Source organism: Phalacrocorax aristotelis, chromosome Z (assembly GCF_949628215.1).
Source record: "Phalacrocorax aristotelis chromosome Z, bGulAri2.1, whole genome shotgun sequence".
Classification (NCBI taxonomy): domain Eukaryota; kingdom Metazoa; phylum Chordata; class Aves; order Suliformes; family Phalacrocoracidae; genus Phalacrocorax; species Phalacrocorax aristotelis.
The window spans coordinates 13,163,658-13,175,746 of record NC_134311.1 but is presented as its reverse complement, the minus strand read 5'-3'; positions in this window follow the sequence as shown (position 1 = coordinate 13,175,746).

Below are 12,089 nucleotides of genomic sequence, written 5' to 3'. Positions count from 1 at the left end.
GCACTCCCTGGGACTGCCATGGCTCTTCTGTGTGCCTTTGGAACTTCTTTCTTTCCCGCTTCCTTCTGAAGAGCTCTGAAGGCTCACCTGCTCCCAGGTCTTTGTAATGAACAAAGAGCTGGACATGGTCTCAGCCAGATGATAAGCCAGATGTGTGGCTTTCCATCTTACAGGATCTCCAGGCTATTAGCTGGGACTCTGCCTTGATGTTTAGCTGCCCAGACAGGAGCTGGGCATCTGGCTCCATTAAGCAGGAGGACAAGTAAGCTCTGAGCTTCAGGCTCCCAACATATTTAATGCTGGACTAGCTCCTATGTCTCTGCTTCATGCAGCGGTTCAAGCTGGGTGAAGCCCTGCACAAAGCTGGGTGCTGCCAGGAATGCACCTGCTGAACTGCCTGTAACGGGAAAGGGATCCCCAGTCATCGCAGTGGAGTCTGGCAGCCCTTCCAGACAGGGAGCAGGAGCAAACCCCAAAGCAGTTGCTGTCTGAGAAGATACTGCCTGGTAGCTGGTCTAGGCCAAATGCTTTCACCTATCACACATGGCTGCTGCCCCTACAAGGAGATTGAGCAATAATCCAGCAGGAATTTGATCAGAAGCCAAATCCCAGTTACCAAATATGGGTTGCATCGGGCCAGCGTGTGGGCACAAATCGCACTTTACGCTCCGTTTGTCCTTGTTCTGGCGCTGACTCCACCATGAGCTCATTGGAAAACAGCTTTGTGCACAGCAGTCCCACGAGATACACTTCCCTCCACACCCAGCCACAGCCTGCGAGGCTCACGCAGTGCCGAAGCACCCATCACTTGATGGTGAGGTGAGGCAGCACCATCTGATTGCCATGCAAGCTGTGCAGTGCCTGGGTCTAGGCAAAGGTTTGCTATCAGAAAGCCAGTTGTGGCCAGTCCCTAGAGTGAGCACCATGGGGAGAGACTAAACTCTGTGATCGAAGAAGTTGGGATGAGTATCAAATGTTAACTGAATTTTATTTTGGACTTGCTAGCTGGCCTTACAACAGCAACATGAGCTAACATTGCTTTCCTGGCCACAGCAACAACCCTCTTTGCCCAAAGGGTGTTGTAGGAAAGGGCACACAGCAGCACACACCTCTTGATGCCACACTGATAAGGCCACCAGTGGCCCCAGAGATAGGTCAGCATCTACACTGACAGCTAGGCCAAGCAGCTGGACATAAGAGGGGAGAGGACCCTCAAGCCCCAGTGTGTTGAAATGAAAACCCATTTCCCCATTACCAACCGTTCAGCTTGCTCTGTAGCGGCAGCGAGCCTTAGTGCTGCAGGCATCAGCAGAATGTACCAGAAGACAAATCCAAGGTTGCCAGCAGTGCCCTCAGCTGGGGTCCCTCATTCTTGGGGGATGCTCATTCCAGCCCAGCCACACAGTATGCAAGGCTACTGCTCCGGTCAAGGTCCGCCAGGGTCCAGGCACCCGGAGGGCATCCCCCGTGACACAGCCATGACCCAGGACCGAGGGGTCACAGCACTGCCAGAAGTGCCATGACGCACCCAGTTTTTCACAGGGTTTCAGGTTGCGCCAGGAGGACATTCCTCTGTCACCACACTCCCTGCAAGGCTAATCCACAGAGGAATGCTCCGGCATGCACAGCCCGCACCAGCCTTGCCTGGCCTGAGCCGCATGAGGGACCTGAGAGGTCCCCATCAAGTCCTGGGTAGTCTTACAGCTCCAGCAAGCCTTGTCCTGTTTGTCACTGCTGGAGACTCCTTTGCAGCTCAAATCTGCTCACATCAAAGTGTAAAGGGTGGTGAGACACAAATTGGCTCTACAGATGCCCTGCCACAGGAATTCCAGCATTTCACTGCCTGCCAGGTGTAAGCACCAAGAGATCTACAAGGTCTCAGCTCATCCATAAAGGCCAACTGATTTTCTCCCCTCCTGGCTTGCAGAACAGGACCTGCATCTACTGAAAGGCTTCAGCACTTCTGCTAATGTTCTGGCCATTTTGGTAATAACAACTTCCTTTAAAACTTTTTAGCGTTTAATGCCTCATAACATATGACCTTTTTTAAGTGATCATCTCATCTGAGCATGACTTTTCTGCAAGTGCCACATCTGTATTAATAAACAGGTGTGAGAAAGGCTGGGATGGAAAAGGGTCCTCTTCTCTGTGACTCCATGATGCTTTTGCTTTTTGTTGTACCACACCAACATCTTTATCGTAAAAGATGAAATCTTTTAAATAATAATGGAAAAATTACCTTCTCAATCCAGACATTGGAGGGGAGCTCTCTTGAGTTACTACTCTGCAACCAGTTGGATGTGTCTGCAAAGATTTCAGGTGAAGAAAACAAGAGAAAGGAGTTAAAAGACTTGCCAAAGGATGCAGAGAAAAATTATTTCTATGTCTACTATAGCTTCAGGAAATCCAACCTCCTTTTCCCCAGCCCAGGTATTTAGGCTGGGTTTGTGCTTTCACTCCAACTACCATGTTGTCCTTGCTAGAGAAATCTAGTTGCAAATAACCTTAAACCTCTGTCAAAACTCCAGCGCTGCTCTGTTTGGACTTGGCCAGTGTAGCCCCTGCTAAAAAATGCAGAAAATATTTCAAAGTCAAACTTTAAAGGGACAGCCATTGTTTTATTTGTGTTTAATTAAAAATAATAATAATAATAATTGTTTTCCAGTCCCATGGTAATTTGCAATCCAATCTACAGCTCCCATGGGAAAGAGCCTCTGTTTCTGGAACAAGTGTGTTCGAATATTGACTTGTTCTAGGCATTGCCAAGGTTTTGAGTACAGCAGTTTGTTGGGAGGGGGTTTCCAACTTTGACTCTGTAGCAGTTAAACTGTCATGCTCCAAACCACAGTGTTATACTACGGCCTCCATTTCCCTTTGTTTTACCTGAACTTCTCATCCCGCTCTGCAAATTCTATGCCAGAATGAGTCATTCCTGCAGGATTAGCTCTTATTTTTCAACTCCTCTGTCAGTGTTGCCCAGACTAGTTCTGAGGAGAAAAAATTGACACTCCCTATTCAGCAAAGCTGTATTACAATTGACTGAAAGAAATTACCTCCAGTGCTCAGCTATTTACACTGAACCAGCAAGGACCACCTCATCATACAGGGGTAACAGAGCCTCTGCACATCACAGCACCGCTGACAGCAGTGGGCTGGCAGCCCCAGCCAAGGGATGCGCCAGTGCTCCCCTCCTGTGAGTTGCCCCCCTCGCTGCTGTGGTGCATGCAGGGATGTTGGCTTGTGGATCCTGAGGATTACTGGCGACAACGCCCAAGAAGGATCAGGGGCACAACGTGCTGCCGTGGGGTGCGCCACCCCGGCTTTTGCTGTCTGAGCACTGGGGAGCTGCGCTGAGCCCACCTCTGGTCCTCCTGACTTTGGGGTGGAGATACCTTCTAGAGGCCCCCCTCTCTGCTGAATGCTGAGGTCAATCCCGTGCCTCTTGCATTTAGTGTGTGGCTCAGGCCAGGGCGTCTTCTGATCTGGGACTTACTTTCTGGAAGCAGATCTTAGCCCTCCAGACCTTTTCTTATATTCACATCTAAATAAACACTTGCTACAGGTAAAAATACTTCTTTTTTTTTTTTTTGTATTTTCACACTTCATTTTCCACCTTTACCTTGTTCTTTGATTTTTAAAGTAATAAAGACACTGTCACATACCAATTTCATTGCTCACAGTGGAATAAAGAGGAGGGAAATTCAAAGGCCTCAAAAAGATGACACTCTCTTTCCCTGTCCAAAACATGTTCCTGGAAGTGATTCTTTAAATAACTTCTGGACGATCTGTTCTCTGATAATGGTCCAGCATGGTGGCAAATCTGTGGTTTGCATAAGCAAAACTATCAGAGCCAGCTGAGAGAAATCAGATCTGAGCACCTGCCATTTTGAGAAGTCATTTTGCCTGTGTCCATGAGTCATTTTCCTATATCGTTAACATGATTTGAGCTGACTTGACAGAAACTCCTGGAAATCATCTTTCTCCTGTAGTAACAGAAAGAGCTGCAGAACTGATGAGGTTTTTGGTGCAGCCTTTTGCTCAAAGCAGGATTATGCCCCAAGTTAGATCCGCTTGTTCAGAGCCACGACCAGCCAAGTTTTAAAAAGCCCGAAGGACAGCGACCCCACCATCCCTTTGGGAAACCTGTCCCACAGCACTGATTTCTCGAGAGAAACACTGACTGGTCACAGAAAAATTAAGAACCAGACTGTCAAAAATGAAGAGGGATTTCTGAAACTTTTTGCTGTCCCTGGAAATACACACAGTACAGGGTATATTTTTAATAGCAGTATGAAACTTATAAACACTTCTTTCTATCCAGATTAACATGACCTAAACACTTTTGGAAACATGTACAGCCTCAGTTAAACACTGGGCAGATGCTTATCTACCGTAAATCCCCACAGGTCTGTTACTTTCAGCAGGACTCCAGCTATTCACAGCCTTTGCAGTCTTGTAAAAGAAAAGTTTTGAATTTGAGAAATAACCTGCCTCCTCATCTGGCGCTAGATATTTTGCTATGGAGTCAAGCAAAACTCCAGCAAATTTCTGTAGGTTCTTGTAAATAGGGCATTACTTGGTAATTACCATGGAGATTGCTAAAGGGTCAGAGAGTGGCAATGAGAACAAAAAAGCTGGAGGGAAAAAAAACCAGAAGCACTTTGTAAAAGTATTCAGATTTTGTCTGCCAGTGTCAATAAACACAAACTATCCCCACTCTACATTTTGTGTTTTAAATAAAGGCTATTTACATCCCTCACTAATGGAATTACACCAGTTGGTAGCACTGGGTCTTAACAACTCCTCATCAGTGTCTACCCAGCATCTGAATTCACTGATGGCAGTGGTACTCACAGTTCACCCTATAGCCAGCTATGATTTACCATTCAGTGGTGCTTTATGCATTGCACAGGCACACACATGCCCACACTAGTGCATGCACACATGCCATTTTAGGCACAATTTTCTTTGCCTCAGTCAGGGCTCAACGCACACTCGCCATCCTGTGAACCCCACTGGCTGTGCCCAAGGCCAGGAAAGAGCCCAGTGAGGCTCCTCACCTTTAACGGGGAGCTACTTTCAAGCTGGGGCTTTCACCTGTGGCCAAGGGCCACACTGCAGTTGTGCTTGTGCCCCTCCCTGCAACCCCTGATGCGGATCTTGACCCACTGTCTTTGCTTCCCAGCTCTGCCTCTGACCTGCATTGTCACTAAGGACTTCCCCAGAAAACCCTGAAGCATCAGAAACCTGACTCACAGAGGTGTTCAGTGCCTGGACCTATCTACTGAAACACCTTATTTTTGTTAATCAGAGTTGTGCAAAGCGCGCTGAAAGTTGCAATTTCCAGGGAAAAAAGGGCAACATCTGGTTCGTTTAATAATGCTCAGTAACACAGTTTCATCAGTGATTTTCCTTGGTTTAAAGAAAAAAAATAAGACTGGAAAGAATCCAACAGAGCAGCTCACAGGTTTTTGTGCTTTGTGTAGACCAGTCCTAGAAAGGTGTGAGATTACTTTTCATGTTTGTTTGCTTGTACCAAAGTGATGCTGAGAATGAAAGTCTCTGATTCCAGGCTAAGACCTGGAGTAGAAGACACTTCGGTGGCCACAGCTTTTTTTTCCATCCCTTCAAGATCTCCTCCACAAAACAAACCTCTCAACCTGTCTTCCAGCAAGGGCTCTTCATCTTCTTCCAGCTCCAGTCTCTCCAGTCCCTCTCCACATTCCCTGCTTTTCCATGGTGCTTCTCCTCCTCCTCCTTCACTTTCCCCTGCTTCACATGTTCCCAGTGTCCCTCCACTGCCCCATCTACTTGCTCCCGACACTTTTTCTTTCCTTTGCTTCCCTCCTTTTCTGACCCACTCTATGTGACCATGGGGAAAATCCCCTGCAAGGACTACAGTGCAGAACACGTCACAGGACAGGAAATTGGTTGCTAAATTATAGGACAACTCCACTGTAATTTGTTAAAGACTTTTAAATATCCATATTTGGGTGGAGCAACATAAAAAATATGTCCAAGAACGAACATCACCAAGAAATTTCTCACACCTGTGTTGGGAAATTAATCTCCTAACACTGCAGTTCAGCCAAAATGACCTGTCCCCTCTCCATGCCATGCTGAAGTGCTGGTCAGAAAAAGCTGGTGTTCAGAGCAATGTGGTTCTGTCTGCAACAAAGGCAAAAGAAAACAAACAATATTTCTTTCCAAATAACTTACTGAAGTAAAGCAGGGCATTTGCAAAGATATTTTGCTCACAGTAGGGCAATTAATTAACTTAAATAATTATTCTTAAATTAAATTCCCAGCTTCCAAAACAAGCAATAAACAATTCTCTCTCAACTACTGCATCCTGTTGTCTTCTATCAAGCATCAGGTTTCACCACAAGCTGCAGAGAGGGATGAACTAGTGCTCTGGTAAGCAAAATTTGACTTCAGATGACAAGCCACCCTCCCCTTCCACAAGCCTCAGGGTCTTGCTGGCCCAGCGGGCCCCCCCTTGCAGGAGCTCCTGTCAGATGACAGTAATGCCAGTTATGAGCCAAGTTCTGAGCAGAGCACACAGGTCCCAGCAGGGCACCTGGGAAACATAAGAGCAGGACATGCTCATCCTGCAAGATCTGAGCCACCACTATGTCCTACATGCTTGGCCTTCACCTGCCCTACCACAGTTAGTGGCACCGGCAACAGTAGCGATGGTGGTCTCATGTGCAGAAGAAATTCTTCCACCTGGCTGGTTTCCCTACCCTCTGCCTTCTGCAACAGCCTTACTGCTGCTACTGCACTGGGACACAACTAGAATAAACTATACCCAAAACTGACACCATGCCGTGCACACAGCTGCCTGCAGTGAGCATGGGAGGCTGTGAGCGGCAGGGAAGACTTGGAGAGGAAAGGTGAACCTCGCTACAGGGAGTGTGAATGCCAAAGACCTAGGCCACCCTTAGAGGGGATTAAACTTCTTGGAAATGGTGAATGACTGGCCAAATAGGGCATTTGATAGGCAAAATAGAAAGAACTTATTTCCATACCATCAGAGCCTAATGGTTATTCAAAGATACGCACCCAGAAGATTTTCATGAGGTGCTGAAATAAATGCACAAGCTTCAGGGGAGCAAAAGCCATGCAAACCTCACAACACCTGCAAAAAAGAAAAAAAAAACCAAAAACGCAAAGCAAGTGATTTTTGGCTTAGGGAAGAAAGCCTAACTCTGCTTTGCGTGGTCCCAGAAAAAGTCAACTCCTCCTCTTTACAGCTTCTGACAGATGTGCTCAACTCCCAGTGATTTCTTGGCAGTGCAAAGGCAAGAATGGGCAGCTTATTCTCTTGCAAACTAGCTCTAGAAACTGCTTCAGCAGAAGGACAAAGGAACGTGTCCAGCTTGGGCTGGATTCACTGCACTTGCACCAGAAAGGTGTCTGCTCCTTGCTACCTGCGTCACGTGTGTTTTCTACTGTTTCGGTTTGTGGCTCCATATCTTAGCTAAATGAGTCTCTCACTGCCAGTTTGCACAGTGAGGTTGCATGTTCAACCTGCTGTTTAGGCAGTGCTGGCACAGCCCAAGGTTTGCATGACAAGCTGTGCTCCTCCTCATGAAACCTAGTACAGAGTGTGTCTTATTCATAGCAAGAGACACTCCTGGCCGATGTTCAGCCTTGTGCACACCATTCCCCAGCTCCCCTGCAGCCAGGCCCCAGTTCTACCAGTCACTTTCCAGCCAGGAACAATGCACAGGGATTTCCTGCTCTGGTGCACCACCAGCATGTTTCTTTTGCTGGGGTTTGTGAGTTTCCTGGTGGTCCAGTGCTCCCATTTCTGGTGGTCCCTCTAGGTTGAGGCTCTGCCTCTTCTCACGTCAGCCACTCCCTTCTAGTTCAGCACTATCATCACCATACAGCACCAACCCCGCACATCACCCATGCTGTGTGCCAATCCCTCTACACAGAAAACCACTGCAGTCATACCAAATTCCCCACAGTGGGGCAAGGGGGTCCCAAGGCAGCGGGCAGAGGTGATGCTCTGCTCTGAGGGAGCCTGCCCTGCCCTGCCCACGTGCAACTTCACCTGTCACAGCACACAGATGCTGCTTGCCCTCCATGAGTTAGGGGAGCTGCTGGGCTGTCAGAGAAGCATGCTGGGCGGCCTCTCTTGCTACCCTCCAGACCAGCCTAGGTGGAGGTGGCTGGATGGATACTGAAGCTCCTCATGCCTCTCACCCCAGTCAGATTTTCTCTCCTGCAGCCCTGAGACATGGCCTGTTTTAAAACCACCATGGGGTTTTTTTTTTTCCTACAGAAAAATGACCACAGCAGCTAACCCAAGCCTTTCTCCTGAACCTGGCCACATCCATGTGATGCTCTCTTTCTCCCAGATATTCTGAGAGAGAAAAGCAAGCAATTCTTTCTCCCCTGCAGCCCCAAGTTGCCATAGAAAACTCAACCAGTGGATGAGAAGCAGCATTAATTTGGAAAAACAGGACAGATGGTAAACAACCAGGCCACTGATGCAGAGTGAAACCTTGTTCCCACAAGACCAGGCATATGACCATCTAATACAAATACGCAACGGACATATCGTGCTAGTCTATTGCTTTCCAGCCCCTCGTTTGCCTGTGGCTGGGCTCCATGTGGCAGCTGCACATGAGCTCTCCCTCAGAGGTTTCACCTTGGTCCCCATGCCACAGTCTGCATACGAACTGTTTCCAAAATCCATGCCATCACCCCTCTGCTTTTGTCTCCCACTAACTCCAGTCAGGTGCAAGACGTCTTAAGCTCTGTGACTTTGGGCACTTCTTTGTGGACACATGCTATGAAAGTGACTGAAGGATGTCCCCATCACTCATCTTGTTCCAAGAGACTCAGGCTTGTTGTCCCCTCTTAGACCTTAATAATGAGCTGCAGGTAGGTCTCCATTGTCACAAAGTGTCATAAAGTGTCTGGCTGCGATGATTTCCACACGTTCAGTGCAGTCTTTGCACCAAACACAGCACCAATAAAAAAAACCAAACTAGCTGTCCCATCGTAGAGACAGCTGAGCCTGGAGTGCAGGCTGTGCCATGGGATGTGTGATCTCACTTCATTTGCGTTCAGCTAACCTGATCTGGGATTTTGGCTCTGCTTGACTTGGGGCACATTAAATACAGCTCTGCTGTTCCTGGGACACAGAGGCAGAACAAAATGTTTCCTGCCTTCAAAGAGGAGAGGAAGTCTGATGGTGGAACCAAAACTATGAGTGTGCAGCACCTGAAGGGTCTGTCCACACATTTAATGTCTGCTTCCTTCTGTTTTGGTTGAGGTGGGATAAGCCACTCAGGTCACAGGGCTAACAGAGAGCCAGGCTTCCCAGCAGTTTAGTCTTGAGGCATCTCAATGGTGCAGTTTGTTATATGGGAGCAACTGAGTGGTGAATGAAGCCTAAAGGACTGGATTTTTTTCCATGGGTGGAAATTACTCCTGGAGATCCAAGCAGATGGGATTTTGGCTGAGGTAATGCTCTGGCACTTACTGGTACTAACAAACTCCAGTCTTGGGAGGCCAAGGTACAACCCCCTTGAGCAGGGTACACTCTGCAGTGCCTGGTCTCAAAATCAGTGAGCACTTTGCTCAATTGAAGGCTGCAGATCTCAGCATAGGCAGGATCTGAGCTGGGAAATTTAGACAGAAAAAATGCTGACTCTAAACTTTATTCCACAGACCAAAACAAAGTCCAAGCTATAGCTTTTGTAGGGCTAATAGTCCTGTAGATACCATACATTTTCTATTGCATTATGAACTCCAAATGTTTAATCAATGCATGGCATTTTCCATTTCACTTGCCTTTGTTCCTCCTCCAGCATAGCTGAATCAAAAGACAAAAAATGTTGTCAAACATGAAAAGCACCAACTCTTCTCTCCAGCAACAGGCACCACTTTGGTTTATAGATGGAGATCTGTAGTCTTAAGAACCACCTGGGTGAATCTGAGTTTTGTGTTCCCCATAGTTCCATCCCCACAGGAATTGGTACTCAAAAGAGACACCAATGCTTAAAATGGGGCGTACGCCTGCTACCTGAGTGGAGAGCTGAAAATATTTTTAAATAGGCTGATGATAAAGTCAGATTGAGGATAGTCTCCAGGCCACTACGTTAAACAACTCCCACTACACTCACAAAGACTGGTATTACAGCTTAACCTGCATGATGAGGAAAGGAGAAGGGACAAGAGCCAGCACAGGATGTTTGGATATCCATTTCACTCTGCTTACATGCTGGGCTCTGCCAAGGAAAGAGCTTTCTTGGAAAAAGATTTTCATCACCAGCAGGGAGGGCAAGAGCAGCTGTTCAGCACACCATCCCACCTCTTTCATTCCCCAGTCTCTACAAGTGCAAAGTGAAGGATGATCTGACTTTGCCCTCTGGAGGCACGGAATTGGCATGGCGCAGAGACACACAGCCCCAGAGGTGACTGAACTACACAACTGCTTTTTGGAAAATGTGATAGGAAAATTCATCTCCAGCTACAGCTAACCATGAGCCAGAGGGCAGAGCATTGCAGGTGAGGCAGCTTCACTGCTCTCCTTTCGCACTGAAGATGTTGGTTTCTTTGTTCCTCCTGGATAATACTATACTAGCATTTTATGTACTTCAAGAATGTGAGTGTGAGTATGGGAGGCTGATTTTTCTTTCAGCGCAAACCCTGTAGCATGCTATTTGAAATACTGCCACACATCTGCATCCAGCTACTGGGACCGCACGCATGGGTCCTCAGAGAGTGCCACTTCATGGTTTATACTGCTAGCTTCACAGTTTATTCTACTACCTCGCAGATAGTTGGGAAGCTGCACAAACAAGCAGGTGGCCAAATACTCTGGGGTCCCCTTATTTAGCTAGAAACCAGGGCTGGAGTTTATTTGCTGCATGCAAATGGATCCTCACACACACCGAGTTTGCTCCAAGCAGAGAAACAACTTTGTTGGAAAGCTCCAAAGGAGCTCTATTTCACTAGGTTGAACATCTCCCACCTCCTCTTCCTCCATTAAACACCAGTTGTGCAATGGCCAAGAGGGCTTTGGGCAAGCTTTGCCCACAGAGATAGACTCAGCAGCACACTGGTGACATGCGTTTTGGGAGAACTGCCACATACAGCCACACACAGCACCTGCACACCCACCCTTCTGCACACCCATGCCTCTGCACACACATCTGCCCACATCCATTCCTACACACTTGTGGACACTCATGCCTTGGGTCCAGCCACACAACTGTGCACACTGGCTTGCGTTCATATGCACTTGCATGCCAATGCACCCCTGTGAACTCTCATGCACATCCTCAGCGCCCCACCAGTGCCCTTGCACACCCATGTACCTGTGAGTGCTCAACCTCCCATGAGCATGCAACCCTGTGCACACCCTGTGCACATACATCAACCCTTTCCGTCCCACCTCTAGGACCTCCTGCCATGCCTTTAGTCCCCTGGGTCCCGAGGATCACCATGCCAGCAGGCAAGAAGGCTGTGCTGCCTTCAGCCTTCAGGGTGGGTGCCGCAAGGGCACAAGTCCTGGGAAAGTGCTCCTTGCCATCTGAGCACACTCATGAAACTTGTTCTGGTCCACAGTCCTCGGGTATCACCCTTGGCCCCAAGTATTCAAGCAAGCAGGAGGGAGCTGGCAGGTAAGTATGTCACAGGAGCAGCCTGTGGAGTCATGGTTGGAAGCAGCATGTGGCACAGGGATCAGGGGCAAGCAGGTCAGATCAGGGGTAAACCAGGGGCATGGGAGCCCAGCTCTGTGCCGAATCACTGTTGGGGGACTGGAGGTTCGGGCCCCATTCTGAGCATGTTTTAGGCAGCAGCTCTGCACACAGATTGCACTGCCTAAGCCCTTGCTTAACGCTCTCTCCCCATGTAGATTTGTCACCGGGTTTCTTTGAACGTTTAGTTCGTTTGTATCGCTTCACAACCGCAAAGGCGTGTGGGGTGACACTGCCCAGAGCCGGCTGCCCTGTGCTGTGGACCGGCAGCATCCCCTCCAACAGCACAGTGGCAGCCCCTTGCCTCACCTCACCCCGCACCAGCCCCGACAGCACCGGGCCGTACAGGGGGAGGCACTG